This window comes from Equus quagga, chromosome 3 (genome assembly GCF_021613505.1).
Source record: "Equus quagga isolate Etosha38 chromosome 3, UCLA_HA_Equagga_1.0, whole genome shotgun sequence".
Taxonomy (NCBI): domain Eukaryota; kingdom Metazoa; phylum Chordata; class Mammalia; order Perissodactyla; family Equidae; genus Equus; species Equus quagga.
The window spans coordinates 71,890,539-71,902,055 of NC_060269.1; the positions used below are offsets into that span (position 1 = coordinate 71,890,539).

Below are 11,517 nucleotides of genomic sequence, written 5' to 3' on the forward strand. Positions count from 1 at the left end.
AGTGAGAGCTGTGGGTTCAAATGTAAATTCTCCTAGAAGAGGGAATGACTTTTACCTTACAAAATATATCTGAGAGTTGCAATTTGTAAGCTCACAGACACAGAGGAGGGTTGGGAAGTGCAGGACATCAAAATAACTAAGCAAATTCACAAAGTTGAAGGGGGCCAGCCCCATGGCCAGGTGGTTAAAATTCCACGCATTCTACTTTGGAGGCCTGGGTTCTCAGATTCAGATCCCAAGAGCAGAGGTATTCCATTCATTGGCCATGCTCTGGAGGCATCTCAAATACATAATAGAGGAAGATAAGCACAGATGTTAGCTCAGGGCTAATCTTCCTCAAGGAAAAAAAAATAGAGGAGAATTCAGAACGGACGTTAGCTCAGGGCAAAACTTCCTCACCCAAAAAAATGTCATAGATTTGGAACCAGGAGAATCTAGATGTCAGACATATACTATTTTCTCAGTACACTACACCTCAAATGTTGCCCTATGGAGGCTTTTTATAGGTGACAGGTCCTAGGTGTCTGAAGAGATTGAAAGCATCATGGAGGTAATGAGGAAGAATTGAAACAATTACTGGGGCAAAGAGTGCCAAGGAAATGCTCCATGTTTACAGTGACTACTCTATTTTTGTACTATGAAATACAGACTACAACCCCTTCGTGATTATTAGGTATGTTTTTTTTATCCCTTTGTAGGTAATGTAGTCCGCAGGAAGGTGTTACTTCCTGAATGGATCACCTCACACCTCCCAACAATATGACTGAATTTATTCTCTTAGGACTCACACAGAATCCAGACTTGCAGAAAATACTCTTCATTGTCTTTTTGTTCATTTTTCTATTTACCGTGCTGGCCCATTTGCTCATTGTCATCACCATCTCCCTCAGCATCACACTTTCAGCTCCCATGTACTTCTATCTTACTTACTTGTCCTTTATAGATGCCTCCTCTGCCTCTGTCACCACTCCCAAGATGAACATCCACCAGCTGTGCCAGAGAAGAACCATTTTCTTCAAGGGCTGCCTGATTCAGCTCTTTTAGAGCACTTTCTCAGAGGATCAGAGATCATTCTCCTCATTGTCGTGGTCTATGATAGCTATGTGGCCATCTGCAGGCCTCTGTACCACATGACCTCATGCAACAGGGGCTGTGCCACCTCCTGGTGGTAGTGGCCTAGATCAGGGGATCCTGCACCCTACTGTGCAGATTCTTTTCATGCTCGGCTTGCCCTTCTGTGGTCCCAATGTCATTGACCACTTCATGTGCAATCTCTCCCCACTGCTGAAACTTGCCTGCAGGGACTCCTACAGGCTCAGAATGGTGGTGGCAGCCAACAGCAGGGCCATGTGCTTGATTATTTTTTCCATGCTGCTCATCTCCTTCATAGTCATCCTGACCTCCCTCAGGTCCTATGGCTCCAAAGGATGACACAAATACCTCCCAACTTGTGGCTCCCACTTCACTGTAGCTGTACTCTTTTTCTGCCTTGGATATTCACCTGCATGTGTCCTGTGGCCACCTGCCTTGTGGTCAAGGTAGTGACTGTATTCTTTGCAATTCTCATTTCTGTATTAAATCCTATCATTTACAGAATGAGAAACACGGAGGTAAAACATGACATAAGGGGAGACAAGTACCATATGATTACACTCATTCGTGGAAGGTAATCAAACGCATACATAACAAGAACAGATTAGTGATTACTAGAGAAGTGGGGGATGAGGGAAGCTGAAAGGGGTAAAGGGGCACACATGTATGGTGATGTATAAAAACTAGACTATTGGTGGTGAATATGATGCAGCCAATAAAGAAAATGAAATATAATAATGTACACCTGTAACTTACATAATGTTGTAAGCCAATATATCCCCAACAAAATAAATAAAAAAAAAACAGAGAGAGGCAAAGGGAGAATTGATGCTAGAAGGAAAAAAGCAATGTCACAACAGCAGCAGAAGGAGAACACATGATGTGATGCTGGGCTATGAGCCAAGAATGCAGGTGTCCTTTAAAAGGTGGAAAAGGTAAGGAAAGGAATTCTTTCCCTGAGGCTTCAGAATAGTCAGCTCTGTCAATGTCTTGATTTTAGCCCCTTAAGACTCATTTCTGAAGAGAACTATGAGAATAAATTTGTATTGTTTTAAGGCAAAAAAAAAATGCCCCAAGGATTTTGTTGAAGATGAGAATAACTTAGGCTGTTCACCCCAAGAAGGTGATGATGTATATAAATAGGGAGGATTATATCTGTCATGAACTGTGCAAGAACATCAACAAATTTTAAAGATCACTGACAGAAAAAGAAGTACCAGATACTAATGTTTATTGAGTAATTAATAGTGGCCAAGCCCTCTGACATGTGCTTTAATGTACTTTACCATGGCACCAATGCTCACGTGCATAGGTTCAGGCTTTGTAACAGAAGAACAACCATAAACACATAGTGTGATGATCCTAGAGGATGCTTTCTCAAAGGCTCGCTGCTCCTTTACGGAATGTTCATATGTATGTGACTGGGATGGAGTTGGCTTTTCCATAGAATCTTGATCTCAGAACTTCTTTTCTTTTTGCTTAGCCTTTGGTAAAGCAAAAAAGAGGATAGATATTCTTTGATAGATGTACGGGACAGGGACTGCTGGGGAGTGAAAGAATCACTGATGATTTTTTTGACACTATGAATTTTCAAAAGCAAAAAGAGGGCCACACAAAAGGAAGAAGGATCATTTATAATAGATCTCTAATATTTTTCCTTGGCACAAAAATTAAGCCAGAAATTTTGAAATTGCTCTTAATATGGTCTTATTTTCTTAAATATCCTTATGGCTCACAGTTTTTCTTGAATATAAAAGAAATTTTTTTCCCTTACCAAGACTTGAGAAGTCATTTGAAGCAACAAAGGTAAACATTCTTTTACTTAATCTGAGCAAAAAGGCATATGGTCAGAATCCAAAGCTATTGCTTTGTAGATGTGATACATATATTTACATTAAATGAGCACTTTATTATCTATCAGGCATATTCACTTCATTTAGGTGACTTATCCATGTAGTAAATTGGTAGTCCCATTATTACTATCCCCATTTTACAGAGTAGAAAATTGAAGTCGAGAGAGATTTACTAATTTACTTGCCTCAAGTCACACATCCAGGAGTTTCAACCAGAAAATTTGAATCCAAGTCTTCTAAATCTCAGTCCTACTTTCTTTCACATAAAGCACAGTTGTCTGTGGTATGTTGTTGTATATAGGAAAGGAACTTTTCTGCAGTCTTAATGATTCACTTTATCCTTCAAGAAAGATGGTGAAAAATTTGCTGTAGCCTTATGTCAAATGTAGCAATATCTTTAAGTGGTAATGCTGCTCTATGCATGTGGGACATATCAGGTCATTTTACATTACTATATAATATGTTATAAATCAAAGCTTCTATAACTATAACACTCCAACTTGTGTTACTTCTCACAAATGTCCCTTTTTCAAATTCACTAGTCATACGGAGCTATGTAATTTGACTATACAGCGATGCCAGTGCATATTATACCTGTTCTTTGGGGTGATTGTGTGTTCTAACTTATACCTGACTGTCTAAAGTTCATAAGATATAGAACATTTTCTCACAAAGTCTAAGCCTAGAAGATAATATAAACAGCACTTAATCTATTCAAAATGATCAAGTTTGCAACTTTTGATGAAAATTAAACATTTCAACAGAACTTAGATTAAATGATGTGGTTCATTTTGACTGTCAGGAGATGAATGTAAGCCAGGTGTAAGGATAGGAAAAAGTGTCATTTCTACTCTAAGACAAAAGAGATGACTTGAAGAGGGCAACTAAGGCCAATGATTTGTCTTAGGTGTGACCGTGAGTGCTCAGTGGAGGGGTGACAAGATTAACAAGACACAAATTATAAATTGTCAAGGCAAACCCAGAAGGTGTAAGAACTGAAGGATGAAATGTGAGGCAGTCTTATATTCTCAGTAGGTGCAATCTTGCTGGTTTATGAACAGTTTTAAGGAATGTTAAGATGTTTCTTTGCACTCATCATCAGGACTCTCTCATGAAAGCCAACTGCTATCTGATATTTTCTGATACTTAAAACAACATATGAGGAAATGAGTATATTTAATCCAAAAATAATAAGATAAATAATATTTAGATCTATTGTATAAGGACACTTTAGTTTTTATGACATTTTCATTCAATGAAAATATTAGGCATTAAGGGAGGGGAGTGAGCTAATGCTTGTTGAAGGCCAACTATGAGGTACATATTTTGATAGATTCTCTACATGCTTTAACACTCAGTGTAGCAAGAAGTTTTATTAGAAAGTAAGAGGCTTTACTTTCTTTATTAGAAAGGACTTTACTCCATTTTATACAAGAAGAAAATTAGACTTAATGAGGTTAAGCAACAATATCAAATCTTTTAGACTCTGCCTTCTCTACTCTTCTCACTTTGCAATACTCCTTGCTAGTAGGATGTGAAAATATCAAAACACAGAACCGATGTTGGCCACATTGTACAGACTACCCTTGAGGCATTCTTCCCTCATTTTGGGGGACCACTTTCTTCCCTTCATCTGTCCCTTGACCTCTGTTTCCTAGGTTACTTGCACTCTCTTGATTCTTCTTATGCCAGAGAAAAGCCATCTGATGACCTCATTTCCAAAGATGTATTCCCTTTTATGTGCATCATGAAAAGTGTGATCCAATGAGCTAAAGAAATGAAATTCAAATGGATGAATTTCAAAGAAAGTGACACAGGAGTGAGAGAGATGTTTGGGGAAAGAATAAATAGCTCAGTCAATCAGGAGAGTGATACTCTGTTTGGGCAGGAGGGTAGCACCCTAAAGAGCTAAATGTTGTTTCTATAGGGCCTTTCCCATTGTTTTCCCATAGTGTTAATATTTATTACTTGAAAACTGGCTCCGCGGTCATTTAAGTTCAGGAGATTTTCACTGATTCCATTTATCCAAAAAATATTGTTCAATTCCTACAATGTACTAGAAAGCTCTAGGGACTGGGAATGCAATGTTGAATACTACAGGCTAGGGTTGCATTTTTATGAAACTTAAATTCCAGTGGGGAATATGTGGATAATAAATAAGGTGACAAATGAAAAATGTAACTGTGTTACTAATAAGGATGATAAACATGTTTTATCAAGGGGGTGACACAGAAGAGAAGAATTGTGTAGTTGTTTGAAGTACAGCTAGAATTTTTAGTTAGGCCCAAGTTTACATAACTTAATTGTTTACCCACCTTTCTTTTTATGAGTAAATTACTCTAACACATGCATTTGTAATGGGGATGCTATCTCTCCCTGGTAGGTAAAAACAGTTTCTTGAGAGATGAAAATATGACAATTTTTAATATATAAATCACAGAAATGCATTAAGTACATAAATAAAAATCTATGATGTTAGAAATTTAGGGTGGGTGATTACAGGAACGAAATGTCTAAAAAAGAGGCTTAAGGGGGCAATAATGACAAGAAAAGATTGAGGAGCACTGCCTAGCCCATGCTTAGATAAGAACATGGAGTGATGTCAGCACGTTGGTAAAGACAGTCCAAGCACAGATGTTGGACCATCACCTGTGAGGATCATATCTGGGAAAATTGAGAGGCTTTTTTCTTCTCAGGAGACTTCCCAGGTATATGGTCAAATACGTTAATGAACCAGTTATAATCTCCAAAATACATTGCATATGTAGGATATTGATATTTTTTACTATTAAAGGTGGAAAAAGAAAAGAAGACTATAGCCCCAAACGTTTCTGAATTGAAAACTTGTCATTTGAGAAAACTAATTGTTAAGGAATGAGAAAAAATTTTGTCCTTATGTTTTCTAGCTGAAGTATATTTTTTAATACTTAGTAATAGCAATTGTCCTTCAGTTAGATGTGACACAATTTTAATAATAGTCTCAAAATATGAAAGAGCTTGGGGCCGGCCCCATGGCTGAGTGGTTAAGTTTGCACGCTCTGCTTCCATGGCCCAGGGTTTCACTGGTTCGGATCCTGGTCATGGACATGGCACTGCTCATCAGGCCATGTGGTGATGGTGTCCCACATGCCACAACTAGAAGGACCCACAACTAAAAATGTACAGCTATGTACTGGGGGGCTTTGGGGAGACAAAAGAAGAACAAAAAAGAACATTGGCAACAGCTGTTAGCTCAGGTGGCTATCTTTAGAAAAAAAAAATGAAAGAGTCTCCATTAGTTGATAGAAAAATTTGGACCTGGTGCTTGCTAGGTGGCAATAAATCCTATTGACTTTTCTTCATTTATATTATCAGGGCAGTTGGAGCATTGTGTGGCCATTCTGTTACTGAAGGAGAGAGCTTAGCTGTGGAGCAAATAATTGAATGGTGAATATCATGATCTGGTTTTGTGTTTGTGGTGCATCACCTTCTCCAAGCTCCAGTGATGTTCTGTGCCTGGGAAAAGTGGATCATTGCAGGGGTAGATGGGAATTCACTGGTATGGTGATTAGCTCCTCAGTCAGTAGAGACACAGCCTCAAAAGGATGCAGTTGGAATGATGCAAGTGATCAAAATGATGCACACTTTGAAATTCTGTGTCATTTGAAAATGGCACTCTGTCCTCTTTTGGCTCAGGTCTATTACCCAAAGGAGAATGCCTTATTATTCTTCTTCTAAAATGTGGATTGGGAAATGTTTAAAAATTAAGCTCCGAGTTCAGCCAAATGGCAGAAAAAGTTCTGTGAATGATTTTGTAAACAGCTTAGTGGCTATCTTTTTTAGCAACCTTTCTTATTTTGATAACATTTAAATTCCTTTGCCAAGCACAAGCGTTTTCTATTTAAGTCCTTGAATACTTAGAGCATGTGTTTTAAATCTCTCTTTAAAATCAATAGAAACTCTAGTCCTATTAAAATTACTTCCCAGTGACTGGTTGGATGATTTGTTTCCAGTGCAGTTCTTCTTGCCTCCACACTTGGATTTGCTACATTGAAACTCTGTGTCATGATTTCCTGCTCTTTTGAAGATAAAAGTCCGTGTGAGTACATCTTGGATGGGGCCAGAGTTTTGGTGACCCTGCTGATCCCAGAAACTTTACTTACACAATATCCACCTTCTACTTCCTGGGATCATCAGGTAACCAGCTTTTGGAGGTCACAGAGAAGTCATCAGACTGAGTTTTGCAGGTGACTTTAAAAACTTGAGTATTAAACATGTTCTTTTAATTTAAACTACTATTTTGAAATCACTGAAATAACTGAATCACCTACGTGTGCATAATTATATTATACATAAAATGTCAGTAGTTCACCGATTTTATCTGTATACACAAATTGTGCTCTCAGAATGGAGAGCTTTGAGTTAACAACAATTTTTAGTTTCTTTTCCTTTAATTTCTTTTGACAAATTATCAAAATGTAGGTGTCTACCTTTTGGCCTCTCTCCAGATCATGAGATTTGCAAATAAAACAATGTGTTTATGTTTCAGAGATGTTCCCTTAGGACAGGGAGGAAAGGGACTCGCTGGCGTGTCTAGGACAGTTTCAGAGAGATTTCTATTTCCCTTTTTTCATGCAACATTTTTGTGTGTGTGTGTTATACATATGCATTGCATCTATATGTTTCTGCTTTCCTCTTGTACTAGTTTCCTTTAACCTTTATTTTTCTACTAATCACTTTTGAGAAAAAAAAGTATGTAGTATTTTCTCTCTGTTTTGATTAGTTAATGATACTTCATATTGCCCCAGACAAAAGCACAAACATTACTTGTGCATGTCTCTGCCCACAAGGATGGTTTTGGTGCTGGTTCTGAGGGTGACGCTGATGATTTGCTCAGGGAAGGGGAGGTGAAATCAAGAAAGGTTGCTCAGGGATTAAGCCCCCTGTCTCAAGAAGCATTCCAAGAAAACAATGATTTTTTTTATCTACAATGATATAGTAATTTTGACACTATAATAGTGCTACTACAGATAATTCCATATCCACATATCTCTCAAGGAATGAATGACTGTAGTCAACTGCCTTCAGTAAAACCCTGGCATTGATTTGACAGAACATGGAGTACAGTTAGGTAATCCAGTCCTTCAGTCTACAGTGAATTTTAATGAGCCCTCAGGGTCAGTTCACTTCAGAGCTGGAAGGAACTTCAAGAGATCAGTGACTCAGCTTCTTGCCTTTGACCAGTTTAATGGTCTCCTTTGAAACTAGCTTCTGCAAAGTGTTTTCACAAGAACTGGGAAGCCTAATTATTCCCTCAAACATAGGGAGTTAATTTAGGGCTTTTTGACTGGGAAGTTTAATGCATGGACTCATTCATTGGCTGTTCTTGTTTTCCAGGCCAAGAAATCTTATGGCATTACTGTATATCTTATTAAAATAAAAGTGAGTTGGACTTGTACTTAAGAGATTTGGATTATAGGCTCAGTTCTGTTACTAATTAGCAACATGACCTTAGGCGAGTTATTTCATTTCTTTAGTCTTCAGCTTCTTGTGTCTAAGGAAGGTTAACAAAAGCAGAAATATTTCCTCTGCAGTTTCTCTGAGCCAGGGATTCTTTCCTTTCATATGTTATATATTTCAGTATTTATAGAGTCTTTTTTTAAAGTACGTCTTCAGGGTCAGCCCCAATGGCCTAGTGGTTCAGTTCAGTGCACTCCACTTCAGTGGCCAAGGTTCAGTTCTGAGGTGTAGACGTACACCACTCATCTATCAGTGGCCATGCAGTGATGGTGCCTCACATATAAAATAGAGGAAGACTGCAACACATGTTAGCTCAGGGCAAATCTTCCTCAGCAATATATATATATATATATAAGTAGGTTTTCATATTCTCATTTAATTGATGAAGAATCTGAGGCTCAAAGACTTTAAGCAACATCCTAAACACCTTCTTCAGGATTCTTCTAGTCCATTTGTAACTAAAAAGGCCAGATGTTGGGATGTGATTTTCTCTGAGAAACATGGGCTTGTTGCTTGCCACTAGACACTTCAGCAAAGTGCAGAGCAAGGTATCATCTATTCATGGCATTCTTCCACCTCAATTTCCATCGCCCATCTTTCTCCTTCCATGCCTACTCTGGACCTCTAACTTCATCCTCATTTAAGGCACCTAGCTTGTAATATCATATCTTGCAGGTAATTCTTACTCCAGAGGTTTGGGTAGTAACATGGTTTTCCAGGTAACAAAGTAATTTTGTAATGTAATCTTTCCGATCTTTAATAGGTTGCAACTATTTAAAAGCAAACACCAGTCTTCCCTGTAAGTGGAAGTGCATACATCTTTAAAACGAAAAAGAAAAAATGTAAGACAAGTATTCAAGGATTATTTTCCCTTTTCCTTCTTTCCTGTCTTCCTCTATACACTGATTGATAAGTATACATAGGATTAGAAATGGGAGAACATAACATTAAAAATGTTAAAATAAATAAATAAAGATTATTACTTGTAGCATTTTATAAAGAGAAAATATGAATTTAAAGAGGTTGAGAAATGCTTAAATTCACAAGCAGATAAGTAGTGAGGTCCAGACTCATGTCTACCTTACATATTTCATTTATCTAGCTGTACCTGACCTCAGGGACTTCTATGCCTCTAGAAGAGATGGGCTGAACAAATCACATGGAGAAGCAAACAGAGATTCCTCATCTGCAAGTTATAGTGAGTTGAAGTTTAACTAATTGTTCCCAAAGTCTACATTTGCCCTTGGACTGTCTGAGCTAAGTATCTCATTGGACATCCTTTGGGACAAAGTTGGGAGTAATGGTTTCCTTGGAGCTCCTGAAGCTAAAAGCCTGCCTTAGGCATTTGCAAACTTTTGTGGGAATTACTATAAATATCCAGTGCAGTATAAAGAAAACACAACTCATGTTTTTCCAAAAGAGAAACCGTGGGAAGCTAGCTCTTCAGAGGCATTTCTCTCTCAAAGCGCAGGGACAGTTTTCTCCAAAACTTTCCAAGAACCAAATTAAGCAACTTCCCCTGTTTTTCATGATGCTCTCCCCTGCTCCAGTAGAAGTGTGGTTTTGTCTAACCTAGTGCATCTGCTCAGGAACCATGTGAAGCATGGCCACGTGCAGCAGCCCCTTTCTCCATAAACTCCCTACACCCCATAACCTCTAGGATAGAAAGCATTGTAAATCTCAATAAAGTATATGTTGCATGTTTTATTTAGGCTTCATATGATTCACGGTCTAAGTAAATTAAAGTGGGAGATATGAAAAATATACTTTATTGCAAGTCATCTATTTGCTTATAAGAAATGAGGTAAGTTTTTCATCCATCTGAAATATTTTCTTTATGTGCTTCCTTTAGACTAACCTGATAGAATCTATTCTCAGTGTGTCTTCCAACAAATGGTGGGGGTACTGGAGAGTATTTCCCCCAATGAAGTGTTATCTTGGTCCAGGGCTCCTAATCCTTCCCCGGCCTCAGCACAAAGTTACACTACCTCTCAAAAGCATCTCTGCTCACAAAGGTTGCACCAAACAGCACCATGGCCCTGAGGACCACGTGGCAGAAGTTTCTTTCTCGGGGGTCCGATCATTTGAAGAGTTTTAGGTCAGTGCTGATATTTGTGGGACAGAGGATAACATAGGGCTGCACTTCATGCACACCTGGGCTTTCAAGATGATTGATAACACTTTCTCGTGACCCACAACTGCACCCCCTCTCTGGTTTGGAGGTAAGCGATAGTGCAGTGTTAAGGGAGAAAGAAGCTGAATTCTGGGATGAAAGCTTGGGTCAAACTAACTTTTCTAACAGTTTTAGTCTAGTTTTCTGCTTTGATGTTTGTCTCATCATGAAGTTTACAGAACTTGATTTGGAGTCAGAACAGGGTATTAAGGTGTCATTTGGCATCTTTCTCTGATGGCTTGGAATTTGTCTTTTCTGGGATGCAATCTACATGATGACTGGGATTTGATGTTTTATATGACATAGAAGGTGAATGCTAGAGAGAGATGCTATCCAGTAGCATCTCACTCAAGTTGTAGCCTAACTGTACCAGGTAAAACTTTCCATATCAGAGCTCAAACTCTGTACACAGAAAAAAAAACAAGGCAAATGGCCAGACTTATTTTGTGAGAAAATGCACAGATCAAATTAAATTAAAAAATGAAAATCTGTTTAAAAGATTAGGTTATAGAACAAGAATAATATATAATCTAGGGTTGTCTTTTTGAATTAAATGTACATGTTTAATAAAGCATATAGCAGTATAGGAGCATAGGAGATAGAACCAGACATCTATTTATGAGAAAAGAAAGAGAAGAACTGTGGTACAAAATATAAGTGAACTGGTTAACATTTCAGAAGGTAAAAGAAAAAAATAAGGAATAAAGCAGGGAAAACAGCATGCTTCACTACTGTGATGACCCCAAAATCAGAGAGGTAGGCTTGTCCAGGAGTGTTAGGATATAATAACTGAATTGAATGATCAGATTCTGAGGTGGGGTTGATCTGACTTAATGCATACACTTTGTCAAGTGCTGCTTCTCTGTACTCATGTCCCCAAATGCTTTCTCTTTACTTATT

The 11,517-nt window shown here is 38.2% G+C and overlaps 1 pseudogene; it reads left to right on the forward strand.

Annotated features, from left to right (window-relative positions):
- The first annotated feature begins 732 nt into the window (after positions 1-732).
- Positions 733-1,670, forward strand: LOC124236772 (olfactory receptor 4C46-like; annotated as a pseudogene).
- The last annotated feature ends 9,847 nt before the right edge of the window (positions 1,671-11,517 follow it).